We start from the raw sequence: 9,191 nt of genomic DNA, 5'->3' as shown, positions 1-9,191 counted from the left end.
TTCTTCAGGAATGTGCATGGTTACATCCATTTGAGATGGAGATATGGATGCTGCAGTAACTGCCAGGTCACCTGCACTCTGACTAACTGGAAGATCAGGCATCTCCTCACCATTCACATTCTCACTGGGTCGGGAAGGCTCACCGTGAACATTTGTATCTATGTATCTCAGGAGAACTCCTTCCTGCTTAGATAGAAAAGCTTCCTTTGCTTTCTTCCTTTTTCTGAATGCTGCCCCAGAGGGGTGTTTTCTTCTTTCACTCATGACTGCTGTTCTATGCCAACTGTAGTGGCTCTCAACACTCAATTGAAGGGGACAAATAAGCAGGCTAGTAGCAGGGCCTGAGTGAGGGAAGATATCAGAGTCTTAAGGGCCTAACTGGCTCCTACTACTTCAGTTGACTGCCTGTTCTCCTCAAGTGGGTTCAGGGAAGCAGCAGGAAACAGGAAGCTCCATGGGAAGCTGGTGTTAATCAGTCCAGGCTCCTGGGGGTGCTAGAGAGGTACATAAGAGCCTCCTCCTCCTCCTCTCTCTCTCTCTCTCTGCAGCTCCTGCTGCTTCCTGTTATTCCTTCTCACCTTTTCTCCTGCCTGCCTGTTATGTCTCTTGTGCCCTCCTTTCTCCAGCACAGCGCTCCACCATCTCTGTGCATCTAGAGCAGAGAGAATACATATGCATCAGCAGCAGACACAATTTTCTACCCTCTGGGTCCTAGTGGTGCCCCCCCCCCCACACACACACACAGTCTGGCTCCCCACGTCAGTTCACCTCATGGTAAGGCCAGCCCTGTTGGGCGCCCATTCTCTCCTATGGGCTGAGCTCCCTGGTCACACTACCTCTCCCCTGAAGCAACAGTCTTCCCAATCACTGAATCCTGTGGTGCATCATGGGAGTCACATGGCTGCAGGTATATCATGGAGATGTAGTCCAACCAGGGAGACTGGCCCATTGGGGAGGGTGGGGGCATTGGCAGCCTGAATTACAACTCCAATGAAGCAATGAGCTGCAATAGGGGAACTGACTGAAACAAAGTGTTTTCAGTCAGTTGAGCAAAGCAAAATGAGATGTTTCAGTTTGGGACTCTTGAAATATTTCCTTTCAATTGACAATGTCAAAACGAAACATTTCAATGTTTCCAACTCGAAATTTTTCAGAGTTTTTCATTCTGCACAAACTTTCAATATTTCAAGATTGTGGCCACTTTGGGACAAAAACAATCTTGAAATATTGGAATTTTCTTGGGTGCAGAAATTCTAATCTTTGCTCAGCTCTGCAGATAAATGTACAGCTCTGGAACGTTTAAGGAGAGTACCCTTTTGTGTCAACAATGGTATATAATTGTAAACAGGATTATTTCACACAGTCAAATTTACAGAAGTTTTTATTGATTATTTTTTTGTCCCTCCATTTCAGAGACACCTGGTGCGTGATTTTCAGATATACTGATGACCTGCAACACTTACTGACCTTAATGTTCACTAATCGTATGTACACCCTGAGGGTTGTGTCCTACCCTGGCAGGAGGATGGAGTAGATCTGTGGTTTTCAAACTTTTTTTCTTGCTACCCAGTTGAACTAAATTGTTGATATCCACAATCCATCGGAGCTCGGGTGAGGTGTTTGGGATGTGGGAGGGGCTCAGGGCTGGGGCAGAGGGTTGGGGTGTGGGTATGAGGGATGGGGGTGGGGCCAGGAATGAGCAGTTCTGGGTGTGGGAGGGGGCTCTGGGCTGGGGCAAGGGGTTGAGGTGTGGGAGGGGGACAGGGATCTGGGCTGGGGGTGCAGGCTCTGGGCTGGGGACAGGAATGAGGGGTTTGGGGTGTAGGAAGGGACTCTGTGTTTGGGGGGGGCTCAGGGATCAGGAGCCTGGACTGATTAACACCAGCTTCTCAGGGATCTTTCTGTTTCCTGCTGCTTCCCTGAACCCATTGAGGGGAACAGGCAGTCAACTGAAGTAGTAGGAGCCAGTTAGGTCCTTAAGACTCTGATATCTTCCCTCACTCAGGCCCTGGTACTAGCTTGCTTATTTGTTAACCCCCTTTGAAGCAGAGCTAACCTTAACTCTGCATTAAGAAAGTTTTGGGGCAGCAAATTAAATATATATTTATATTTCTAAGTTAAAAACAGAAGAAAAAGAGTATAACCCCCTCTCCAAAAAGTTAGCAACATATTTCATGCATCTTAAAGAAGCAACAAAGGGCACAAATTAATGTTTCTTTTCCTATGCAGATCACTTTTAATTTTTATATATTCTTATTTGGTTTGGTCTCTTTGCCCATTTCTAAGAAATACACTACAACACAATATAATCCACGCCTTTGCCTCACTTTGTTTGGCTGTACATTGTCTATAGCATGACAGACCCAGCTGAGCTTTTGTTGAAACTTTATCATCATCCTCTTCTTCTGGGTGTAGTTGCACCAGTGAAGCGGGGTAAGGAAGTATAAAGTACTCCCTCCAAAACCAAGCCTGGACCTCTCCTGTCTAGGTATTGTCAGGGGAGACCAAACAAGAGACAGAAACTGGTTAACCACCCAAAAAAAAAAAAACCAACGACCCCCAAACAAAGCAAAATTATTATCCAAACTAATATAAAACCATGCCATTAATATATGGAACAAACAACAGGAGGAGAACCTCAAGTTTCTCCCCTGCTTGAGAACCACCCCCAAAAGTAACAGTGCCCATCATGGTAAACTCGAGGTTGCCATGCCAAAGACAAATCAGACTCCTGAAAGGGGTACAGTAGTCTGGAAAGGTTGAGAGCCACTCCATTACTGAACTGGGGCGCGGAATTGCTCAATAGTTCCATTTATGTAGTTACTGAAGTTGTCAAGGCAAGTATTTTAAAAAGACCATTTCCCACATGATAGATTCACCTTTCTGAGCATTAATCAGTGCTGCTGCCCTCTCCTGACTTAATTTTTAACAGAATTCCCAGCCAACGGACTCTTTCGGGAGCATTGTCATAGAACCTACTTGAGTCCTATGATAACCATTAAGTTATTGGAAAATAATAAAATATATAGAATATAGTGCTAGGCTTTGCCACAACATTTGTAGTATTTCATGTAGCAAAACTTGGGTGCAATGAAATAAATACCAACAGATTACAATTTTCCCTATAGAAAAGCGGTATTCAATTAGAATGTTTTCTCTGGTATCAGGTGAAGGTGATTTGCTGATCTCTGTCTCTATTTATTGCAGGTTTCTCCCAGGTTGTCTTCACTGAAATCCCACAGAGTTCAGGCAATGGAACTGTAGGTCAGTCTGTCCTTCTGTCTGTCTCTTATAAATTCAATATGTCTTTTCACCGTCCTCTGTCAATTCAATGGAATTTCAGTAACTCCCCATATCTACTCACTATCTACACAATGACTAACTGCTCTGTCCGTGCTGAGGGGATTCCCACCCACTGCTCTGGACATAATTTTATATAAATCGCATACCAAGGCCGGACACTATTTTGACAGTCTTTTCTCAGAGCAGAACCACACTCTGAAATACTCAGAGTACTATCTCATTCTGCTGCTTTCACTTACCAGTAACTTCCATCCCAAATTGTCTTGCTACTTTGAAATCACTGCAAAAAGTGTAGACCACAGTGTCAGCTTCTTTACATTTTTCAACAAGAGGGAGCCACTGGGTGAGTAGAAAGTCATAGTTTGGGGGGAGGGGGTTGCTCTTAATGTGGGGGTGAGGAGTTGTAGATTACTTTGTCAATACAATACTCTGGGATTTGGTACCATTTAACCATTTTCACCAACCAATTCCTAAATATTTGTCTTGCCTTCTGCAAGGCATTCATACATAAACTGGCTCCTCATTCTATATCCCCCACTCCAGAAGAGGCTCTCCGTATGCAGGTGGTATCTTAGTGCAACCTGGAAGTGTTTATGAAATTATTAACAAGTAGCAGTGAGTGGGGTAAGGACATGAGGCATGAAATCATTGCAAAGGTTATGCAGTGGGTTTTGCTCGCCTCCGGTTGAAAGTAGCCTCTGATGACAGAGGCTGGTGCAAGACTCTCTACACCACGTTAGGCCACATAGGGGCTGTGCTAGGGGTTGGCCAGATGAGTGGTTGCACAGGAATGACTGGGCACCCACTGTGAGCAGCCCAAAGTCAATGTATGAGAGGGCTGAGGATGGCTGGTTGGTGTGGGGGCAACACTGTACTGTAGGACCAGTGTGGAAGGGCTGTAACTGCTAGTCTATCCCCAAATCTGAAGCAGCAGCTGCAGCGAGGTGAAGGGGGGGCTGCAGAAAGGCACTGGGCCTGAGCTGCAGCAGTGAATTTCGCCTCCACCTGCACAGACACCAACTACTCTAGCTGTACAGGAGCAGAGTGAATCCCACCCACGAGCCTAGATCTCATAAGTGTAAGCTCACAGCACCTTTCCGCTGAGTGGGGTTTCACTGAGTGATAAAAGCACTAAGGGTGAGTTTACATTAAAGAAGGTGAGGTAGAGGGAACAATGAATTTTATGATCATCTGTAATATGCATCTGTCTTGCTTTAGTGTTTTTATGTGCCTGCAATATTGTTGAAAAGTGATAGTTAAATAAAAACCCCTCGCTATTATTGATTTGCTCTTTCCCTTACTTGTGAGCTGCAAAAAATTTGTAGACACTATCTGCTTGCCATGGGCATATAAGCTATTTAGACTCTGGAATTCTCTAGATTGTTTGTTTTCTATCCAACAGCTACACCAATCACGCAAAAGGTGTGTGATGTAGTTCAGAGTGCCTCCATCTCTCCACACATGGGGATGGGGAGAAGGCAATGCTTTCTTCAGTTAAAAAGACAATTTTCTGTATTGGGGTTTACTGTGTGCCAAATTGGATGATGAAATAGCAAATATATTGGGAAAATGTAATTTCTCTCTGTTAACCAGAAGTCTGACAAGGTAATGTCCTCATAAGATGATCTTAGCACCTGCTCTGTACAGGTGTAAACTAAGTCAAGTAATGACCAAAAAGGAAGTCTAAAGGATTACTGTAAAGATTTCTAGTAGCTCTGTATGCAGAGTCTCCTGTTCTTACCACTGGTGACTGTCCACTTGGTATGTTCCCCTCTGTTGTCCTGTCAGGGAGACTATCCCTTCACCGGGTATTCCTATCCAGCAGGGAAGATCTAGATGGTGGTTTCCCTTGTTTAGATCTCTGTGTGAAGGGACCTGATATAGCGAACTAGGTTTCTTTCTTTATTCTGTATTACTTGCCTCTGTTCCTTCTGTTTGCTGCTGTAGGCAAGTGTATGTTGTAGTGTTGGTCAGCGTATATTAAGTCTGGTTGAAATTTTTCTGACAAAACTTGGGTTTTCAACTTATCAAATTTTTTTGCTAAAAGAATCTTTCTGCAAAAACTTACTTTGTCGTTAAAAAGGATTGACTGAAAATTGACATGTTTTGGCTCCACCTGCACCGCTCACCCAGAGGGGAAAAGATGATGCATTATGGGAAATGTGATTTGAGATGAGATGTGACAGTCTGGCCCAGAGAAAAGAATGGGAGTGTAAGAGCAACCTCCATGATATGGGACAGTGCCATTTTAAATCAATATTCTAGATTTTGACCAAAATACTTTGATTTTCAATATTTTTGTGAAAAAGTCAATCCCTTAGATGAAAATGAAAAATGGATTTGACAAACCCAGAGGAGAAAAAGACCTATTTTTCCAAGCAGTTGTAATGTTCATAGTGGCTTGCCCTGAAGGTAGGAAATATTTGTGCTTTGTTATACGCCATTTCTTTCTGTAGGATTGTTCATGAATGATTTTACTTACTTGGAAGAAAGCAATGCCTTCTTTGGCCCAGCAGCCAGTTGTGTTTCCAGAACCACTTAGCGCCTCCTCAACTTTCCACTGGCTGTGAGTCAAAATATGGGGGGTTGGTTTAGGTGGAATCCTGTGGTTCTGTGTCCCCTCGCTTACTCTTGGTTACCATTCCCTCACTCTCTTTTCTAATGCCCAACCACTATGCATCAAGTGGCAGGGAGCCAAGACACTCTTTCACCACATGGCAGCCAGGTGGGGGATGGGAAAAGAAGCTCAATTGCATGGACCTATCTGCAGGAACAGTAAGTAACTTCCCAGGCAGCCCCTGGAGCAACTTGGATGTCACATTACAACATAAACTAAGAAGAAAACACTGGTTGTGATGGGAGTGGCGCATTCACCCAGATGCTGTGTGAGTACCATGTATGGAACATGGGTAGTGTATGTTACATGTGCAGCTACTCCCTATCGTGGAGCAAGAGACTTTGGTTTAATGCCTCAAGGTCAAGCATAAAATTTTACACACGGCAGAGATTAATGGTAATAGGTGTGGTCTGCAGCTTGGGAAAGGCTCCTCTGCTCCATTTTGGCTGGGTGGAGCCAGTTTTTTCCTGCAGTGTTGCATGTATTCAAATGGATCTGATGTTAAATCTTTTTCTCAGACATGTTTGTGGTCAGACAGCAGTCAAGGGGTTACAAATGAAAGAAAAGGCACTGAGTGTAGGTTCAGTTATAAAAATGAAAGTTTGTTATTGAGCCCAACTGGAAGTGAATCTATTGAGTCAAATTAGCAACAAATTAACTGAGTCAAACTGGCAAAGTATATTTTTAGTCCTGAGTAGTTCTCCAGAGAAATGCAACATCCCAGAGGGAAAACCCCTCTTTTTAAAGAGGGGAAAACCTCTGGGAAATTCCTGTCTGACCCTCTAGGCAGCGATTGGAAAAATGCCCAGGAGACCAAAACAAAAAACTAAAGTATTATATTTGTATTTTTCATTTATCTGTTATAAGCAAAAGAGAAAGAGAGAGCAGAATGATTTTTTTTAAATGTCTTGGCAATACATAAACGGGGGTCCAGATTCTCAAAGATGCCTAACTCCCATGACCTAAATGCCTTTGAGGATCTGGGCTTGGGTTACCAAAGATCGGCTGGTGACAAAGCAATGACCAGCCATTTTTACCAAAATAGAAATTAGCAACCATTGTTTCTATCGATGGCAAGCCACAGTGATATGACAATGGAAAGCAGGCTAAGGGGAACATGTGCATTTCTTGGCTCCAGCTTTTGGACTCTCCAGCCCATCTCCTATTACACCATTAAGGAGTTTTCCACTCCTTTTTTAAAAAATATCACAGAGCATTCTACCAAACACCCCCCCACACACAGAGTGACATGCCAACATGCACACTCCTCTAACTCAGCATTGCACCATCCAAATCTCACACACCTTTGCACCATCAATACACCAGAGTGCTCACAACACACCAGCATGTTTTAGATGTTGTTCTAAAAGATGTGCTCTAGGAATTATTTTGGGGATGTTCTGGAGTCTGTGTCATACAGGCAGTCAGACTAGACAATCACAATGGTCCCTTCTGGCCTTGGAATTTATGAATACACCATCACACAATCCACCCACAAAAGACCATCTACATAAGATTTTTCCACCTTTCTGCCCAGCAAACAGACTTTTTTCCTCACAATTTTATCACTTAAAAAACAAACACTTTTCCTCCCTCCTTCCTCAATGGAAAAAGTGAGAAAAACAATTAAATACAAAAACAACCACATACCTTCCCCCCTCTCTTTTTTCTAAAAAAAAACAAAAAACACTTTTTTTAAATTTGAGACTGCATGGTCTCTCACCCACTTTCCTTCTTCTTCCTTTGGTTGCCACTGACTGAAACAGAATGAATGCCAAGATTTTGATTTGAGGGATTGTAGTTTTTTTCAATTTTTCCATTTTTTCCATTTCGACACAACTTTTCTAAACTTCCTCATGGCTTCAATGCTACAAACATGTATGAATGTGCTTAACTTTACTACTCTGAGTACTTCCACTGAAATCATTGGATTACTCCCACTAGTAAAGTTAAGCATGTGAAAAATGTTTGCAGAATCAAGGCTGAAACTTAGTAACTTTTCACTTTTCCTTTTGCCATGACATAACTTTTTGTAAAAGTTTAAGAAGTTTTGAAAAGTTACAGATTGGCAAAAGGAAAAAGGAGGGGGGAAGGAGAGTAAAAAGACCCCCCCCCCGCCAACTCTCCTCCGATATTATTAATTTCTTGCACTCAGTGACAAGATGATATGTGAGAGAAACCCTACGACAATCAGAAATTTGAAAGTCTCTATAATAGGATTGTCATGCTGGAGCCTACTCTGAGTCAATGTGAAGCAATGGAAACAGCTGCAATCATGGCTGAGAGCACTTTGTTCAGAATATCACCAGGATGAATAATCACTGAGTTTTGCGATCTGTTAATATCTCATTTTTAAGTTCTCAGCTATTTTGACTTTACAAATTACACTTGTGCAGTGGACAGTATGGAATGTCTGTGCCATGCCAACAGTCCTAGACCATTGTGATGTCAGGGTAATACAACAAATCACCACCTTTATTCTACCGCTACTTTGCATGCAGAAATGTCATTGGTTGTATGAGAGAGACTGCACAGAAGATGGACCAACTGCCCAACCTGTGTGCCCAACTGTCACGTGCACAAAATACAACTCTCCCAGCCCAACTCTTTCTACATACAAATCAACACAACTAACACACACAGCCCCTCGTCACAGCATACACCCTTCATTTATTACCTATACAAACTAACCCAACTGTCCCAACACAACACACACATTCTCCCACTCACTCATACTTACTATAAACTTAAGCGGCAAAGCTACGGATCCATTTCTAGCTCAAAATGAGATTTTTAGGGAAAACTGCTCTATTTCTAACCCTGATTGAGATCAGTTGAGGGAATGGTGTGAAAAAGATCAGGACTGAATGAACATGGGGAATGAATTCTTCATTTACCTCAGTAGAGAATGAATGAAGATGAAAAACTTATTCTGAAGAAAATCTTTGGAAAGAAGTCTGAAGAAAACTTTTATGTAAGTCTTCCAAACCCATTGGCTTAGGTGCCAGTGAAGCTGACAGGTAGTTTGGAAGTTTTTCCCACCTCATCTTCCAAATTCTCAAACTGTGAAATCTTGTACCTTCTAGCGATCCATTACCAGCCCGTAGGGTACATTAAGCATGGTGAGCAGAACATGATTCTACTCTGAAAAGTGACTTTATTGACTCTCAGGGTACATCTACACTGCAATAAAAGACTGACAGCATGACTGCAGCAGGCCCAGCCCAGCTGACTTGGAGCCTGGGCTCTGTAACACCATGAGGGGGTGGGC

This window comes from Chrysemys picta, chromosome 9, assembly GCF_011386835.1.
Source record: "Chrysemys picta bellii isolate R12L10 chromosome 9, ASM1138683v2, whole genome shotgun sequence".
NCBI lineage: Eukaryota > Metazoa > Chordata > Testudines > Emydidae > Chrysemys > Chrysemys picta.
Note: the sequence above shows the minus strand (reverse complement) of the source record.